This window comes from Phyllobates terribilis, unplaced genomic scaffold (genome assembly GCF_046119375.1).
Source record: "Phyllobates terribilis strain yellow unplaced genomic scaffold, ASM4611937v1 Scaffold_5__5_contigs__length_657084704, whole genome shotgun sequence".
NCBI lineage: Eukaryota > Metazoa > Chordata > Amphibia > Anura > Dendrobatidae > Phyllobates > Phyllobates terribilis.
Genome location: NW_027362765.1, coordinates 323,106,191 through 323,124,480, shown reverse-complemented (window position 1 = coordinate 323,124,480; position 18,290 = coordinate 323,106,191). Strand labels below are relative to the sequence as shown.

The 18,290-nt window shown below is 44.0% G+C and overlaps 1 long non-coding RNA gene across 1 annotated transcript; it reads left to right on the top strand.

The window, feature by feature from the left end:
• The first annotated feature begins 364 nt into the window (after window positions 1-364).
• On the top strand, window positions 365-17,719 carry LOC141273137 (uncharacterized). Its single transcript, XR_012322065.1, has 2 exons — window positions 365-529; window positions 16,906-17,719. It is a non-coding gene; the product is annotated as an uncharacterized lncRNA (long non-coding RNA).
• Window positions 17,720-18,290: the final 571 nt, after the last annotated feature.

The following is an 18,290-nucleotide window of genomic DNA, read 5'->3' as shown; positions in this document are numbered from 1 at the left end:
ACGCATCCCGCGATCTCCGGTGCCATACACCTCCTCTTACCGGTAATGGCTGGATGCGTGCTTCTGTCTGGAGCTAGACTGCGCATCACGCATGCGCAGTCTATAAAGGCTTCAGACAGAGATACGTATCCCCGGTTATATTATAGATGTTGGCAGAAAAATAATAACGTTGTGCCTCTTAGAAAAAAAGTGAAGAAATAATAAAAGTCAAAATTTGCCCGGCAGAAAAGGGGTTAACTGACAAATATCTATAAACAACAGCCAGTGTCACATCATCGCTAAAGCTCCACAGAACTCCTCCAGCAGAACAGCCGGCGTCTGACTCCGCCCACAGGGGTGATCACATGGGTCTGACGTCACCAAAGGTCCTTCTGCACAGCTGCCGGCAGTGGCAGTGAGGCTTGGAGCGCAGACAGGAAGTTTATGATCGCCTAATATCCGGTGTGTAAGTCCTGACGGAGGCTGGGGCTCCCTCTGCTCCATTACATGTCTCCTCCATCCCCGGGATCCTGAATAGTGGCGTCTGCAGGTGAGTGTGGAGGTCTGCACCCACTGTACAATGGCGGCTTATCCCCAGCGCTCCCCCTCTACACACGGACCCATTGTCGGCACAGTGGAGGCTGTACAGGTCTGTATGGGTGTGTATGTGTGTATATATATATATATATATATATATATATATATATATATATACACACATATACATACACACGCACACTGCTGCACTTTTATATGTGTGTATATACATTATAGTGCAAATATATATGTTTTACCCGTATTGCACGTTTACATGTATATACTATGTTATTACATGTGTGTATACATTGTGGGGTACATTTATTTATCTATATAGAATGTTTTTTTTTTTGCTCCCTTACGTGTGTGTATATTCATTTATAGTGCATGTTATTACATGTGTGTACATTATTACATGTGTATATACGGTATACCGCACATCACTGCATGTGGACAAAATTGTTGCTACCTTTCTGTTAAAGTAAGTTAAACCCCAAATGGTCACTGAAATTATTTGAAACTCAGAAAAGTAATTTTCAACTTATATTAACTAGTTAAAATCGGGCATTGCTTTTGAATTATTGGTTCAACAGAAAAAAAAAACTGATGAAAACTACCTGTACAAAAGTGATGGTGCCCTAACTTTAATATGTTGTTGCCTAACTTTCTGAGGCAATCACTGCAGACAAACTATTTCTGTAACTGTCAATGAGACTTCTGCTCCTGCCCACAGGTATTTTGGCCCACTCCTCATGAGCAAACTGCTTCGGCTGTCTCAGGTGTGAAGGCATGATCTCCAGACTGTATATTTTAGCTCCTTCTATAGATGTTAAGTAGATTTCTTCAAATCACCTTCAAACAGTGGTTCAGTAGGATTTAGATCGGGGCTCATAGAAGCAACTACAGAATAGTCTAATGCTTTGCTCTTAGCCATTGTTCGATGTTTTGAGTCATTATCCTGTGGAAGGACCCATGACCTGCGACTCAGATCTAGTTTTCGGACACTGGGCAGCACATTTTGATCCAGAATGCCTTGATAGTCTTGACGTTTCATTGTACCCTTCTGTGAGGAACTGCCCACTTACTAAAGACTATGATACTTTTCCAGCAACGGACCACCATTTTTGTCAATATTATTGTGTTTTATTAGTGATTTACTTGTTATGTTTTATATAGTTTTGCTAACTTGTGAGTATGTGCACTAGATTCACTTGTAAAATGTCCAGCATTCCACTACTCTGTATCTCAGGAGTATCTAACCATTGTTCCAGCAGCCAATAATCTCATTGTGTGTGTAGATTGTAGACACAGTGGAGCCGGGTCTTACATGCAGTCTCAGATGAAGGCTTCTAGAATATTCTCCATTGTTTTTAGCTAACAGTAAATGCTTAAGGGGGAGGGTGATCACTTCTGACCTGGGAGGGGACTGATCCCAGTGAAAGAAAGGAGTCATGTTTTAGGAAGGTTGGTGGAAGGATGCCAGAGGGTTAGGATCTATGGCTGTGGAGCTGATGGATGGATGACTTACGGAGTGTTGAAGATCTGTTATCAACTAAAGTGGATAAACGTGCTTCAGTTGTGGATATGTCATTTGGATTTAAACTTTATTGAAGGACTGCTGCTACTGGATATCTGTGCTTTCATCGTTTTATCTGTCGTCTGGAGGATCATGGACTATGGCTACAGACTATACTGGCTGGAGATATGAAATCTGTGGGCCAACCAAAAGTTGGTAGACAGTGGGTATCACCTGATACAAAGTCAGTGGAACTACTGATCCCAGGTTGAGAACTTAAGGACTGAGAGAACTGTATTTTGGTCATTTACCTGGAATTGCTTTATTACCATGGCTGTGATCAATAAAATATTGTTGTATCACTAACCTGCCTAGGTGATTACTTACAACCTACAACCTCAGATCTTTACACCATCAAATATTCATCCTGTGCCAGATGCAGCCCCAAATCACAACCGAACCTCCTCCATGTTTCATAGTAGGCACAATGGTATTTTCTTTCTATGCTCCATCGCCACTGCTGCTCTCTTGTTTGGTGGGCTCCTTTCATCACAATGTACTTTCCAGGTTATCCCCCCAGTACCCTCACTTATGTTTCCTTTCTTTGAAGTCCTCACTGTTAGACTCTTCAAACCTTTGTCCCTGCGAGTGGCAGTTGTGCATCGACCTCCGGGCTCTTCCCATCAGTTCTTGGATCACTTTGCCACCTGGCTTAATCACTTTCTATCCTGTGACATTTCCTCTCTCATCATGGTAGACTTTAATATCCCCATTGTTGATCCCCTCTCCCAATCTGCCTCTCATCTCCTTTCTCTAACCTCCTCATTCGTCCTCTCACAGTTTATTAAGCCTCCTATGCATGAAGAAGGGAATACTCTGAACTAGTCGGTCCTCGCCCGAGCATCTCGCTGCTCGAGATGCTCGACGAGTATTTCCGGGATGTTCAGGCGGGAGCTCAAGTCCCTGCCTCGCATGTTTTGCGCTGTTTTAATAGCAAATAAACATGCGGGGATTGACTGCCACTCTCTGTAATGCCGCAGCCATGTTGGTTGTGGCATTACAGTGATTGGCTGGCCGCATAGCGTCGTCGGGTCTTTATCAGACCCGGTGACCCTATGCTCATCACAGTCTACCCTTCAGACAGGCAGAGTAGGGAGAGCTGCAGCTTAGTGAGTGAGAGAATTGGCTTTTTATTTAGTCAGGTATTCCACAGCAATATACAGGTGCATCTCACTAAATTAGAATATCATCTAAAAGTTAATTTATTTCAGTTCTTCAATACAAAAAGTGAAACCCATATATTATATAGTCATTACAAACAGAGTGATCTATTTCAAGTGCTTATTTCTGTTAATGTTGATGATTATGGCTTACAGCCAATGAAAACACAAAAGTCATTATCTCAGTAAATTAGAATAATTAACAAAAAAACACCTGTACAGGCTTCCTAAACGTTTAAAAAGGTCCCTTAGTCTTTCAGTAGGCTCCACAATCATGGGGAAGACTGCTGACTTGACAATGTCCAGAAGGCAGTCATTAACACTAAGTAAATGCAAAGTAAATTTAGCATTTCATTTGGAAATCAAGGTCCCAGAGTCTGGAGGAAGAGTGGAGAGGCCACAATCCAAGCTGCTTGAGGCCTAGTGTGAAGTTTCCACAATCAGTGATGGTTTGGGGAGCCATGTCATCTGCTGGTGTAGGTCCACTGTGTTTTATGTGGACCAAAGTCAGCGCAGCCATCTACCAGAAAATTTTAGAGTACTTCATGCTTCCCTCTGCCCACAAGCTTTTTGGATATGGGAATTTCATTCACCAGCAGGACTTGGCACCTGTCCACACTGCCAGAAGTACCAATACCTGGTTTAAAAACCACAGCATCACTGTGCTTGATTGGCCAGCAAACTCGCCTGACCTTAACCCCATAGAGAATCTATGGGGTATTGTCAAGAGGAAGATGAGACACCAGACCCAACAATGCAGACGAGCTGATGGCTGCTACCAAAGCAACCTGGGCTTCCATAACACCTCAGCGGTGCCACAGGCTGATCGCCTCCATGCCACACCGCATTGATGCAGTAATTGATGCAAAACGAGCCCCGACCAAGTATTGAGTGCATTTACTGAACATACATTTCAGTAGGCCAACATTTTGGATTTTAAAAACATTTTTCAAGCTGTTGTTATAAAGTATTCTAATTTACTGAGATAATGACTTTTGTGTTTTCATTGGCTGTGAGCCATAATCATCAACATTAACAGAAATAAACACTTGAAATAGATCACTCTGTTTGTAATGACTCTATATAATGAGTTTCACTTTTTGTATTGAAGAACTGAAATCAATTAACTTTTAGATGATATTCTAATTTAGTGAGATGCATCTGTACATCTAAACTAACAGTCCTTCTAAGGACTAATTCAGATGCATATATGTATTACTGGTGTTAGCAGGACTTAGGCAGGCAGAGTTTGTGGACACTGTATACAGCAGAATAAGGTTCATTGCCCGTTCTGTCTGCTGCGGTTATATCCATAGCCCTAGATATCAGGGCTAATTTTTTTTGCTCTTAATCCTGATTATTTGCTTAAAAGCAATACAGTACACCATTTTACTGCTCCAAGTGCTTTTTAGCAGAATGCAGTCAGATTTTTATTTTATTTTATTCGCATTGCTGTATTGTGGAAGCTGAGAAACTTGTCCATCATCAGATGTGATCCGATATTACTGAGGTAATAATCGCAACATTTTTTTGTAGCGTGCCAGATATTAACCTCCATTTAAAGTCTGACAGTTGTGTGTTGTTCAAACCTATTCACACTTGGTCGCTGATCAATACCACATCTACAGGGTGGGCCATTTATATGGAAACACATAAATTAAATGGGAATGGTTGGTAATATCAACTTCCTGTTTGTGGCACATTAGTATATGGGAGGGGGAAAACTTTTCCAGATGGGTGGTGACTATGGCGGCCATTTTGGATCCAACTTTATTTTTTTCAATGGGAAGAGGGTCATGTGACACATCAAACTTATTGAGAATTTCATAAGAAAAACAATGGTGTGCTTGGTTTTAACGTAACTTTATTCTATCATGAGTTTTTTGCAAGTTTATGACCACTTATAAAATGTGTTCATAGTGCTGCCCATTGTGTTGGATTGTCAATGCAACTCTCTTCTCCCACTCTTGACACACTGATAGCAACACCGCAGAAGAAATGCTAGCACAGGCTTCCAGTATCCGTCCTCCAGATGCCGAGGATTGCGGGCCCTGGGTCAATCGGGGTTGCCCCCACATTCTACAGCTCCTGCACCTCTATCTCCGAGATGACCACAGCAGTCGGAAACTGGAAGCCCTGCCTCGGCCATGTGGAACAGGCACTGCTGAACCTAATATGCTTAATGGACAAACCGCACACAGCTGCAAAGTTGTTGACAGCTGTAACAGAGCAGGCAGACCTGTGGTTGTCACCCCTGAACCTACAGCCAGGCATGGTCTTGTGTTACAAAGGCCAGAACCTGGTGCCGGCTCTGAAGCTAGGTGAGCTCGCACGCATACCATGCCTGGCCCATGTGCTCAACCTAGTGGTTCAGCGATTTCTGAAAACCTACCCGGATCTGCCTGATCTGCTTGTGAAAGTATGCTGCGTCTGTGGCAATTCCGAAAGTCAAGTCAACTACAGCTTCCGCCGCCCTTGCCGTGCTTCAGCAGCGTTTGCAGCTTCCAGCTCACCGACTGGTGTGCGATGTCACCATGCGTTGGAACTCAATGTTGGGAAGGATTTGTGAGCAGCAGAGGGCAGTTGTTGAGTACCAGCTTCAACACGCCCGTCTGTGTTCAGGTCAGCCTCTGCACATGAGCTGATGAGTGGTCATGGATGTCTGACATCTGTGCAGTCCTCCAAAATTTTGAGGACTCCGCCAAGATGGTGAGCGGCGATGACGCTATAATTAGCGTCACCATCCCGCTTCTGTCTACTGAAACGATCGCTGCTCACAATTAAAGAGGAGGCATTGCAGGTGGAGCTCGATGAGATGGAGCAAGGAACCTTACACGGTGATGCCACACAGCCCAGCCTCATCTAATTTCAATGCGGATTGGGTGATAATGAGGAGAACAGGAGCTGTTTTCCTGCGCTACAGACGGTACTACCCACACAACAGTCGTACCGTCTGTTCAGTGTGGATGGCCTGAGGAAGGAGAGGAGGAGGAGAGCATGGACAGTCGTCCTTGGTCAGAACAGGGAAGACTTGGCTGTTGGCAGTCTGGCACACGTGGCTGACTTTGTACAGCTGCCTTTCCCGTGACCTTCGTGTTGTACACATTATGGCCTACAGTAATTACTGGTTGGTCACGCTTCTAGACCCACACTAGAAGGAGAACTGTCTCTCTCCTTCCCGTGGTGGAGAGAACTAATAAAATGTTGCAGTACTAGAAGGCCCTTGTTGAGGAATTATTTAAAAAATTCCCATCTGAAAACGCTGGCGGCAGAGGTCACAGTTCGTTGGACAACCAAGGAGTACAGGCGAGGGAGGCACAAATACGATGCAGCAGAGGTAGGGGAACACTGTCAAAGGTGTGGGACAGTTTTTCTCAGGCACTGAGGCGCGGGGTATTCTCACAAGGAGTGCAAAGTTTGGGAAGATGCTGAGGGAGTACCTTGCCGACCTTACCAACGTCCTCCGTGATTCCTCTGTGCCTTATAATTATTGGGTATCAAAGCTGGATACGTGGAATGAACTGGCTCTCTACGCCTTGGAGGTCCTGGCCTGCCCTGTCGCTAGTGTTTTACCAGAGTGGGTTTTTATTTCCGCCGGGGATATTACAACTGATGGGCGCATCCGCCTGTCAACTGAAAATTCTGACAGGCTGACTCTTATAAAAATGAACAAGGTCTGGATTGGGCCAGACTTCTCAACACCAGCGGAACATAAAGTCAGTGTCCAGTGACTTTTTTTGGGGGGTCTATTTTCATGCACCTCTTCACACCCAGATATGGGTATACGCTTCCTGATTTTGTCTATTTTCTGTTGTCCTTCTCCTCATCCTCTACCACCATATCACCAGGGTGACCGTGATGCAACACCCACACAAAAAAAAAAAAATAAAAAATTAAGGGTGTTTATGATGCTCATAGGAAATATTTTTAGAGGCCTACCTCTAACATACTGTATAACATACAGAATGTTCATGTATACCCCCCAGGGGTAAATGTTTTTCTGCCCATGCACTTAGTGCATGCGCATTACCAGTATAGGAGACCCACTCCTTAACAATGGGAACAATTTTTTAATGAGGCTTTCCTCTAGGTCTCTTCAAAGGGGTATTGGAGTGCTTCCTAATTTTTGGCAACCCTTGCAGTCACTGCATATGCAATAACAGTATAGGAGACCCACTCCTTAATATGGGAACAGAAAAGCATAGCCGGCTGATGGCCCTCTAACAATAGTAAGGGCCGCCTGATGGCTTTGTAAAAATAGGCTTTGTGACTTTCACAGTCCTTCTTTCATTAATGAAACAGGATGTGTCTAAGTATGTCTCACACCACATGGCCAGATAAGGTAGTAAAATGTTAAAATTACATTTATCGGTGAATGAATTTTTCACCATTGAAAGCAGTGCAAAAATGGTACATGTGCACATAGGCCAAGATGTGGAGGAGCATTTTTGTTTTGGGTTATTTATTTTTCCTTCTATACAAGTTATTACCTTGGAAAGAATGTTCCTTTAACATTTTTTTCCAGGGAAATCCATTTTGGCTTTGTTTTTGTATGTTTTATTGTGAGTACGTAAAAGTGGCGTAATACTCTGACAACATTGTTCACAACAGTGACCTGTGAGTCAGAGATGCTTCCAGGGGTCTTCCCCATGCTGTTCCCATATCATTTGAGCACTGTTCCCATCAATTTGGCCCATTTTTAGGCCCCCTCCAGACCTCCGGTGGGGGACCACTGGAAAAATGCTTGAGTTTCCCATTGACTTGCATTGGGCTCGTTGCTCGGGTCGAGCACCCGAGCATTACGGTTTGCTCGACATGAGCACCCAAGCATTTTAATGCTTGCTCGTCACTACTCTGGACCTGGTCTTCTCCCGGCTCGGCTCAGTGCACAACTTTACTAGCTCCTGAGTCCCCTCACCCGCGCTCTGACCACAACCTTCTTTCCTTATCTGTCAAGAACGGTCTTCTCACCCAGGACACCCCTAGTTACCACACTTACAGGAATACACGTACCATCAATACCCAGAAGCTTATGGCAATCTACACTCCTCTTTAGTTCCCATCTCCTCCCTCTCCTGTCCAGATTTAGCATTGTCAGACTTCAAAAATATGTTGCAGAGTTCCTTGGATGAAGCAGCACCTGCTACATGCAGAAAGACCCGACACAGGCGACGGCAACCCTGGCACACTATACAAACATGTTTTTTTTTTCAGCGTTGCTCAAGGTGCGCTGAGCGTCAGGGGAGAAAATCGCTTTTAGCAGAGGATTTCATCTACTATAACGTCATGCTCAAAACTTATAACTCTGCCCTTCATTTGGCCAAACAATCATACTTCACCACCACCATCATCACTTCACTAGCCAACAATCCAAAATGACTTTTTGAAACCTTACACTCCCTCCTGAGCCCTAAAGCACAGGCCCCAGTCACCGTGAGGATCTGGCCACTTATTTCCTAGAAAAAATTAATCCCATCCATCAGGACATTTGTATCCAATCTCCTCAGTGCCTGATCTCCTTCCTGTCGGCACTTTAAGCTCACTTGCCATCTTTGAGCCTGTTACAAATAAAGTTACCCTGCTCCTTGCTTCTTATCAACCTACAGCCTGCACCAGTGACCGTATTCCTCCACATCTCCTGCAGTCTCTTTCACCGGTTGTCACCACTCGCCTAATTACACTGCTCAAAAAAATAAAGGGAACACTTACAAGAACACAATGTAACTTCCAAGTCAATCACACTTCTGTGAAATCAACCCGTCCAGTTATGAAGCAACACTGATTGTGAATCAATCTCTCCTGCTGTTGTTCAAATGGAACAGACAACAGGTAAAAAATTATAGGCAATTAGCAAGACACCCCCCACCCCACATAAGAGTGGTTCTGCAGGTGGTGACCACAGACCATTTATCTGTTCTTATCCCTTTTTGGCTGTTTTGGTCACTTTTGTATTTTGTAATTGCTCTCACCCCTAGTGGTATAGTAGCGTGAGACTGTCTGCAGTACAACCCACAGAAGTTGCTCAGGTAGTGCACATCACTGCGAGCTGTGGCAAGAAGGGTAGTTGTGTCTGTTAGCACACTGTCCAGAGCATGGAGCAGATACCAGGAAACGTGAAGGGGGCCGTAGGAGGGTAACAACCCAGCAGCAAGACCGCTACCTCCTCCTTTGTGCAAGGAGGAACTGGATGAGCAGCGCCGGAGCCCTGCAAAATGACTTCCAGCATGCCACTAACATCCATGTGTATGCTCAAATTGTCAGAAACATCCTCCATGAGGGTGGTATGAGGGCCCGACGTCCACAAGTGCGTGTTGTACTTACAGCCCAACACCGTGCAGTGTTATTGGCAGATTCCAGATTGGCGCCCTGTGCTCTTCACGGATGAGAGCAGGTTCACACTGAGCACACGTGACAGATGTGACAGAGTCTGGAGACACCGTGGAGAGTGATCTGCCGCCTGCTACATCCTCCAGCATGACTGGTTTGGCAGTGGGTCAGTAATGTTGTGGGGAGGCATTTCTTTGTAGCGCCGCACAGCCCTCCATGTGCTAGCCACAGGTACCCTGACTGCCAATAGGTACCGGGATGCGATCCTCAGACCCATTGTGAGGTGCAGTGGGCTCTGGGTTCGTTCTGATGCATGACGATGCTAGGCCTCATGTGACTGATGTGTGTCAGCAGTTCCTGCATGATGAAGGCATTGATGCTTTGCACTGGCCTGATAGTTCTCCAGATCTGAATCCAATAGAGCACATCTGGGACATCAGGTCTCGTTCCATCCAGGGCTGTGGAGTGGGTATAAAATGGACCGACTCCAACTCCTAAAATATATAATAAATTGGGTACTGTAGTTCAATGCAGTTTGGGCAATATTTTTTTTCATAAGAATTTGGGAAAGTTATGAAAGGTCCTATTCCTGATCTAAGGGTCTAGACTTTTAGCTGAGATGAATCTGTGCTACAGTAAATTTATCACTTAAACATGAGCAATGTATGAGGAAGTCGGAATTGGAGTTGGAGTCGGAGGTTTGGCTTACTGACTCGACATCCCTGGTTCAATCCACCAACGCCACCTTGCACCACAGACTGACGCTTTAATCCAAGTCTGGGAGGAGATCCCTCAGGAGAACATCCGCCGCCTCATTAGGAGCATGCCCAGGCGTTTTAGGGAAGTCATACAGACACTTGGAGGCCACACACACTACTGAGCATCATTCCCACTGAAGTTGGTTCAGCCTGTAATTTGATTTTCTGCTCTGATTTTGAGTATCATTCCAAATCCAGACCTCCATGGGATATTAATTTTGATTTACATTGATCATTTTTATGTTTTATTGATTTCAACTAGAATATTTCATTCAGTGATATCTAGGATGTGGTATTTTAGTGTTCCCTTGATTTTTTTTTGAGCAGTGTATTTATATTTAACCTCTCTTCCAGTGTCTTTCTCTCCTCATTTAAACATGCCATCATAACCCCTTTACTTTAAAAAACATCTGTTGACCAGAACTGCACTGCTAACTGTAGACCAGTCTCTAATCTTCCCTTCATCTCTAAACTCCTGGAAAGCTTGGTCCACTCCAGTTTAATCTATTTCTCAGATCACTCTCTTCTTGACCCTTTACAATCTGGTTTCTGCTCTGTACACTCTACTGAAACTGCCCTCACTAAAGTCTCTAACATTCTATTAACATCTAAATTGAATGGTCACTTCTCCCTTCTGACTCTCCTGGATCTCTGCTGCATTTGACACTGTGGATCATCAACTCCTCCTCCCTATACTCTGCTCTATCGGGCTCAAGGACACTGTGTTTTCCTGGTTCTCTTACTACCTCTCTGACCACTTCTTCACTGTTATCTTTTGCCAGCTCTTACTCCTCTCCTCATACCCTTACTATCAGAGTTCCTCAGGGCTCAGTCCTAGGCCCCCCCCCCTCTTCTCTTTATACACAGCCCCTATTGGACAATCAGTAGATTTGGTTTTTAGTATCATCTCTATGCTGACGACACCCAATTATACACCTCTTTTCCTGACATGACCCCCACCCTAATACAAAATACCAAGGATTGTTTGTCTGCTGTCTCTAACATTATGTCCTCCCTCTTCCGGAAACTGAATCTCTCCAAAACTGAACTTCTTGTGTTTCTCCCCTCTATTAACCTAACTCTACCTAACGTCGAAATTACCTTGGAGGGTTCTACCATAACTCACAGGCAGCAAACTCGCTGTCTTGGGGTTATATTTGACACAGAACTTTCCTTTTGTTCCCTATATCCACTCCCTCATGTTACCTGCATCTTAAAAACATCTTCAAAATCCGACCTTTTCTCTCCTTTGAAATTGCTAAAACTCTTAGGCTGTGTGCCCACGATGCGTTTTTAATGCGTTTCCGCAGCGTTTTTGCAGCTGCGAAAACGCATGGTAGAAGGGCAACAATGTTCCCCAATGATGATCCGCATGTGCTGTGCACATGCTGCGGAAATTTCCGCTGCGGATTATCATTGTGGAAAAAAACGCAGCACTCCCAATTATTTTTCGGAAGTGCTGCGTCTTCACCGCCATTGACTTGCATTAGACCGCATGGATTACGCATCACTGTATATGTAGATGCGTAATCCAAGCGTTCTAATGTGCGGATGGTACCCGGGTGTGGAGGAGAGGAGAGTCTCATCCACACCCAGGTACCATTAAAAAATCTATAAAAAAAAAAAGAATAAAATAAAAAATAAATGTATACTTACCTTCGGGCGGCCCGCGCTGCACTCCTGCTTGCTTCCCGGCACTTTGCAGTGAATTGAAAGACCTGCGCTGACGTCAGAGTCATGTGACTGGTCACGCGACGCTGACGTCTGCAGGTCTTCCTATTCACTGCTGCCGGCAGCCGGGACCGAGCGAAACAAGCCAGCGCAGGCCATCGGAGGGTAAGTATATACACTCTCTCGGGTCACACTATATAAATCCATGCCGTTTGCATGGATTTATATAGTGTGACCTAGTTGTCACAAGCACTTTCCAAGTGATGCTAATCGCTTGGAAAGCGCTTGTCAATCCACATGCGGAAATGTCAGTGAATAACGCTCCATTTCCGCATGTCCCTGGCAGGAAAACGCATGTACAATCCGCATGCGTTTTTTTTTTCTGCCAGGGAGATGCAGAAACGCTCAGGAAAAATCCTGAGCATTTCTGCATCGTCGGCACATAGCCTTACTGACGCTCTTATTCACTCTCTTCTGGACTACTGCAACTTTCTTCTGATCGGTTTCCCTCTAACCAAACTTTCTCTTCTCCAATCCATCCTGAAAGTGGCAGCCAGAGTCGTATTTCTGTCCAGCCGCTTCACTGATGCCTCCACCTTGTGCCAGTCATTACGCTGGTTGCGCATTCGCTATAGAATACAATATAACCTCATACCTCTCACCCACAAAGCTCTCATAGCTCCTCCCTCATCTCTATTGTCCTACACTTGCCCTGTGCCCTTCGTTCTTAAACTAACCGAAGACTAACATCCTCTATAATCCGAACCTCGCACCTTCATCTCCACAACTTCTCTCGTGCTGCGCCAGTTCTCTGGAATGCACTGACTCGGACGATCCGACTGATACTTAGCCCCCCTGTTTTTAAGCGTGCTTTAAAAAGGCATCTCTTTAAACAAGCCTATCACATCAACTCACTAACCTAAGGCTTAGTGCCCACGATGCAGAAATTTTCCGGAGCATTTCTGCATCTCCTTGGCAGAAAAACGCATGCGGTTTTTACATGCGTTTTTGCATGTGTATTTGCCATGCGTTTTCCCAATGCATTGTATAGGCAAATACGCATGCAGAAACGCACAAGAATTGGTCATGTCCTTATTTTTTTTCTGCGAGTAAAATTTGCGCAGAAAAAATCCTGACCATGTGCACAGAACTTGCAGAATGTCATAGGAAGTCATGGGATAAGGTATGCAATGCGTTTCTGGAGCGTTTACGCCAGGGGTCTCAAACACGCGGCCCGCGGGCCGCATGCGGCCCCTGAGGCTGCTTTATGCGGCCCGCAGGCACAGACCCCTTGACGATCCCGACCTGGTCCAGGAGGAGCCGCCGACAGCAGCGCTGCATTGCCGCACAGAGACTGTTTCCCAGCACTGCATTTCCAATGCCAGCCGCCGGCCAATCAGAGGCCAGCAGCTGATATCTGCGTGTCGGCGCAGCGAGTATGACGTCATTGCCATATGCAGATGTCAGCTGCTAGCCTCTGATTGGCCGGCGGCTGGCATTGGAAATGCTGTGCTGGGAGACTGTCTCTGTGCGGCAATGCAGCGCTGCTGTCGGCGGCTCCTCCTGGACCAGGTCGGGATCGTCAAGGGGTCGGACTCTGTGGTGCCTGCGGGCCACATCTGCAGGAAGGCCGCTGAGGGAACGGAGGACAGGTGAGAATCATCTTTTTTTTTCTATTTTATGTGTGTGAAGGACAGCACAGGGGGCACAGAGCCACAACATGGGGACCTGGATGGGGCACAGAGCCACAAGAGGGGACCTGGATGGGGCACATAGCCACAAGAGGGGACCTGGATGGGGCACATAGCCTCAAGATGTGGACCTGGATGGGGCACAGAGCCTCAAGATGTGGACCTGGATGGGGCACATAGCCACAAGATGGGGACCTGGATGGGGCACATTAGTACAAGATGTTTTCCATTATTACTATATGATGCTAATTGTAAGACAATATTACTGTATGTGGCCAATTGGGGGAAATAAAATTGGAAAAAAAAATAAAAAATAAAATAAAGCATGAAAAAATATTGGGCACTAAAAATGCTGTTTTATATGTAAACTAAAGTAAACACAAAAAAGTGCACGTTTATTATCGCCACATCCATAACGACCCAAGCCATAAAAAAATAAACACGGCAAAAATGTTCAAAAGGTGTATACAAAAAAAAAATGGTATCACTAAAAATGTCACATTGAACAAAGAATGCGGCCCCCCAAATTCAAATTTTTTCCATGTGCGGCCCATATACCCAGCCGAGTTTGAGACCCCTGGTTTACGCGCTGCAAAAACGCATCAAAAACTCATCGTGGGCACACAGCCTAACTCTACACTGTTCCCTTCTTCTAAATATTATCCAAAAGCTGCTCCCTCCTAGTAATCTGTTTCCACACCCTCCATGCACACGATAACTGATCTTAATAATTGCACTTAAACACACTGGCTGATGACCGGATCATGCAGCTTTATATGAAAATCCCTGTTATAATTGCTGCACCTGAGATAACAAGCACTTTTCACCTATTGTGTCCCCCTATTTCCTTGTAGAATGTAAGATTGTGAGCAGGACCCTCACTCCTAATGTAACTGTTTAAACTGTCTTTTCCTTATATTGAATTTATTGTCTGTATATGTCACTGCTTAATTGTAAAGTGCTGTTGAATATGTTGATGCTATATAAATAAAAATTATTATTATTTTTGCATCTGTGCCCATAGAGCTGATGTGACTTTCCAAAAACCTCTAGTCTTGTCTCATCTGTCCAAAGGACATTCTCCCAGAAGCTTTGTGGCTTATCAATATGCATTTTGACAAATTCCAGTCTCTCTTTTTTTATGATTTGCTTTCAACAGAGGTTTCCTGCTTGGTTGTCTTCCAATAAAGGGAACCTGTCACCTCGTTTTTAGCTATTATACTGGCCACAGTATGTTGTTATTGTTTTTGCCAAAGAAAAGCTCCCAGTATTAGGTTTAAAAAAAACACTTTATATCATTAGGGGCTACCCTCACATACCTTTTCATTTAGTCATAGGGGTGGCGACTTTAGCTTTTCAGTTACGGACTTTTGAAATTAGGCATGCCCACAGCATTGCATTTGATTTCCGGGACTGGCCCGACGTCACGGCAACCACGTAGTATGACCCCGGGTGGCGCACTGCCCGAGCAGATGTGCGCATGCTCTGGAGCCGCTCTGAGTCAAGTGGCTGCATGACGTGTCAGCACGCACGTTATGCGCGTCACTGTGTCCCCTTCCACACTGCGCTCTGGCGCATGCGTGCATCTGACATGGAGCTGGGGCTGTACACCCAGAGTCAGTGTGCTTGTCCGGGGAGCGGATGGGCAGTGTGCACGCGCTGGATATACTTTGTGGTTGCACATTGCATCATTGGGGGCCAGTTTAATAGCGAAAAAAGCTATGTGATCTGACACTGATCTACCTTGGCCTTGGAGTGAACCTCTGATCTCTTTGGAAGTTGTTCTGGGGTCTTTTGTTACCATTTGTATTATCCATCTCTTGCGGCCACGTCCAGCGAGATTGACTACAATCCCATAAAGGGAACCTGTCACCAGAAATAACGCTACTAACCTGCAGATATGCTGTTAATTTTTCAGGTTAAGTGTTATTATGCTGCTCGGCGCCTGTATGCTGCTAAATGCAGCGGGGAGAAAATGAACTTTATTCTCCGCCAGCATTCGGTATTCAGTCATGGAGGTGGGGGCAGCGCCGGTTCAGCCGCTGTTCTGTATTGTAAGAGCGTTGACTGAACCGGCACTGCCCCCGCCTCCATGACTGAATACTGGCGGGGAGAATAAAGTTCATTTTCTGCCCATTGCATTCGGCTTCGTGTAGACGCCGTGCAGCATACTAACGCTATTAACCTGCAGATATGCGTTTAATTTGCAGGTTATCGGTGTAATTTCTGGTGACAGGTTCCCTTTAAACTACTGAATTATATGTGCAACTGGAGGAACAGGAACATCAAGCTGTTTGGAGTTGGTCTTACATCCTTTACCTTTTAACATGTTTGTCTATCGAAGGAGAAATGCAGCACATCCATCCAGTAAAATAGAAGTCCTTTATTCAGATTTAATTTTTTTCATGGAATCTGAATAAAGGACTTCTATTTTACTGGATGGATGCGCTGCATTCCTCTTTCCTTCTTTGTATGTTGCTACGCCTCACCAGCAGGATGTAGCACCCACTAGTCTCAAGCTTCTCAGCTATCTATATGACAAGCAGCGCGGTGAGCCCCTATCTTACCTGTCTATCATTTTCTTTCTAAACCCCTGAGACTATCTTAGGTTCATGTTCATTGTGATATCCATCATGATGTCAAAAAGCACAGTGACTACTTTTCACCCTTTAAATAGACAGACTGGTTACAAATTTGTAGACATCTGTGATGCTGTTACAGCACACACCTTAGTTTAACATTTCCATACGATCAAAGTATTTTCAAACTTTTCTAGGGGTACCATCTTTATCCAGGATAGTTTCATCACTTTGGTTTAAATGTTTCTGTTGAACCACAAGTCAAAACCAATGTCTGATTTTCATTAGTTAAATTATTTTCAATTGTACTGAATATTTTGTCAGTTTCAAGTCATTTCAGTGGCCATTTTGGATTTTTCTTGTTTTAACAGAAGGGTACCAACAATTTTCTCCACAAGTGTACATTATAGTGCACATTATTACATGTGTGTGTATATATATATATATATATATATATATATATATATATATATATATATATATATATATATATATATATATATATATATATATATTGTGCACAGTTATTAGGCAAGTGAGTATTTTGACCATATCATTATTTTTTTTTATTATTTTTTTTTCCAACTCCAAGCTTTATAAACTTGAATTCTTGTTTTTTTTTCTCAGGCAACATGGGCCAAAAAAGAGATTTAACCAACTCTGAAAAGTCAAAAATTTATACATGTCTTACAGAGGGATGCAGCACTCTTGAAATTGCTAAGATACTGGGGCGTGATCACAGAACCATCAAAAGTTTTGTTGCAAGTACTCAGCCAGGTCGCAAAAAGCGCATTGAGAAAAAAAGACGCACATTAACGGACAAAGATTTGAGAAGCATCAAAAGTGAAGCGACCAATAACCCATTATCTTCCAGTGCTGATATATTCCAGAAGTGCAACCTCCCTGGAGTGTCCAGAAGTACAAGGTGTTCAGTGCTCAGAGACATGGCCAAAGTAAGGGAGGCTGAAACCCGATCATCACTGACCAATACACAGAAGGTGAAAAATCAAGTCTGGGCCAAGAAATATTTGAAGACAAATATTGCAAAGGTTTTATGGACTGATAAGATGAGAGCAACTTTTGACGCACCAAATGGAGGGGTCCGTGGCTGTATCGCACAGACCTCAACTTCGACTTAAGACACCAGCAAGTCGGAGGTGGGGCACTGCTATGGGCTGGTATTATTAAAGATGAACTAGTTGGACCTCTTCCGATTGAAAATGGCCCCCAAAAAACCTCCCAAACCTACTGCCAGTTTTTAAACGGTGGTATAGGAAGAAGTCTACATCTTTCAAGAAAACCATGATTTTTATACAGGACAATGCATGCATCAAAGCAGGGCTGTGGGGTCAGTCAGTCTGTGTCCATTTTGGTGGCGTCTGAGTCGGCATAAAATGGACCAACTCTGAAAACATATAATAAATTGGATACAGTAGTTCAATGCAGTATGTCGTGTAAATTTTTTCATAAGAATTTGGGAAAGTTGTTATGACATGTCCTATAAATGTCTGTTTTGTTCCTGATCTAAGGATTTAGGTTTTTAGTTTCAAAATTGTTTTATTGAATTTTTTTTTTTTTTACAACATAGAATATAAATTTCCGTGCATATTGATTTCTCTACGCAGGGAGGTAACATGCATTATGGTTTATACTTGGACAAATAACACATGAAACCTAAAGAAAAAAAAATAACGAGAAAGAAATAAAATTAAAAAAAAGGGGGAGAATGGGAAGGGGATTCTTAATTGGGAAAACCATCCTGGTAGTTAGTATCTTTATACACCATTAATTATCAAAACTTAGTATGATTAGTAACTTTTATATCCGTTAATAATCTGCATCTGCATGTACTCTGTATATAGCATTACAGTATATCATATCATTAACCATACTAGAATAAAAGCTCAGATCAGAGATAAAATAATTCCAAGGTATCAGTTCCCCCCCCCCCCCCCCCCTCCAATGACAGCACCACAGAGAGAGGGGATCTGCCCTTCAAGGACAGGAAACCT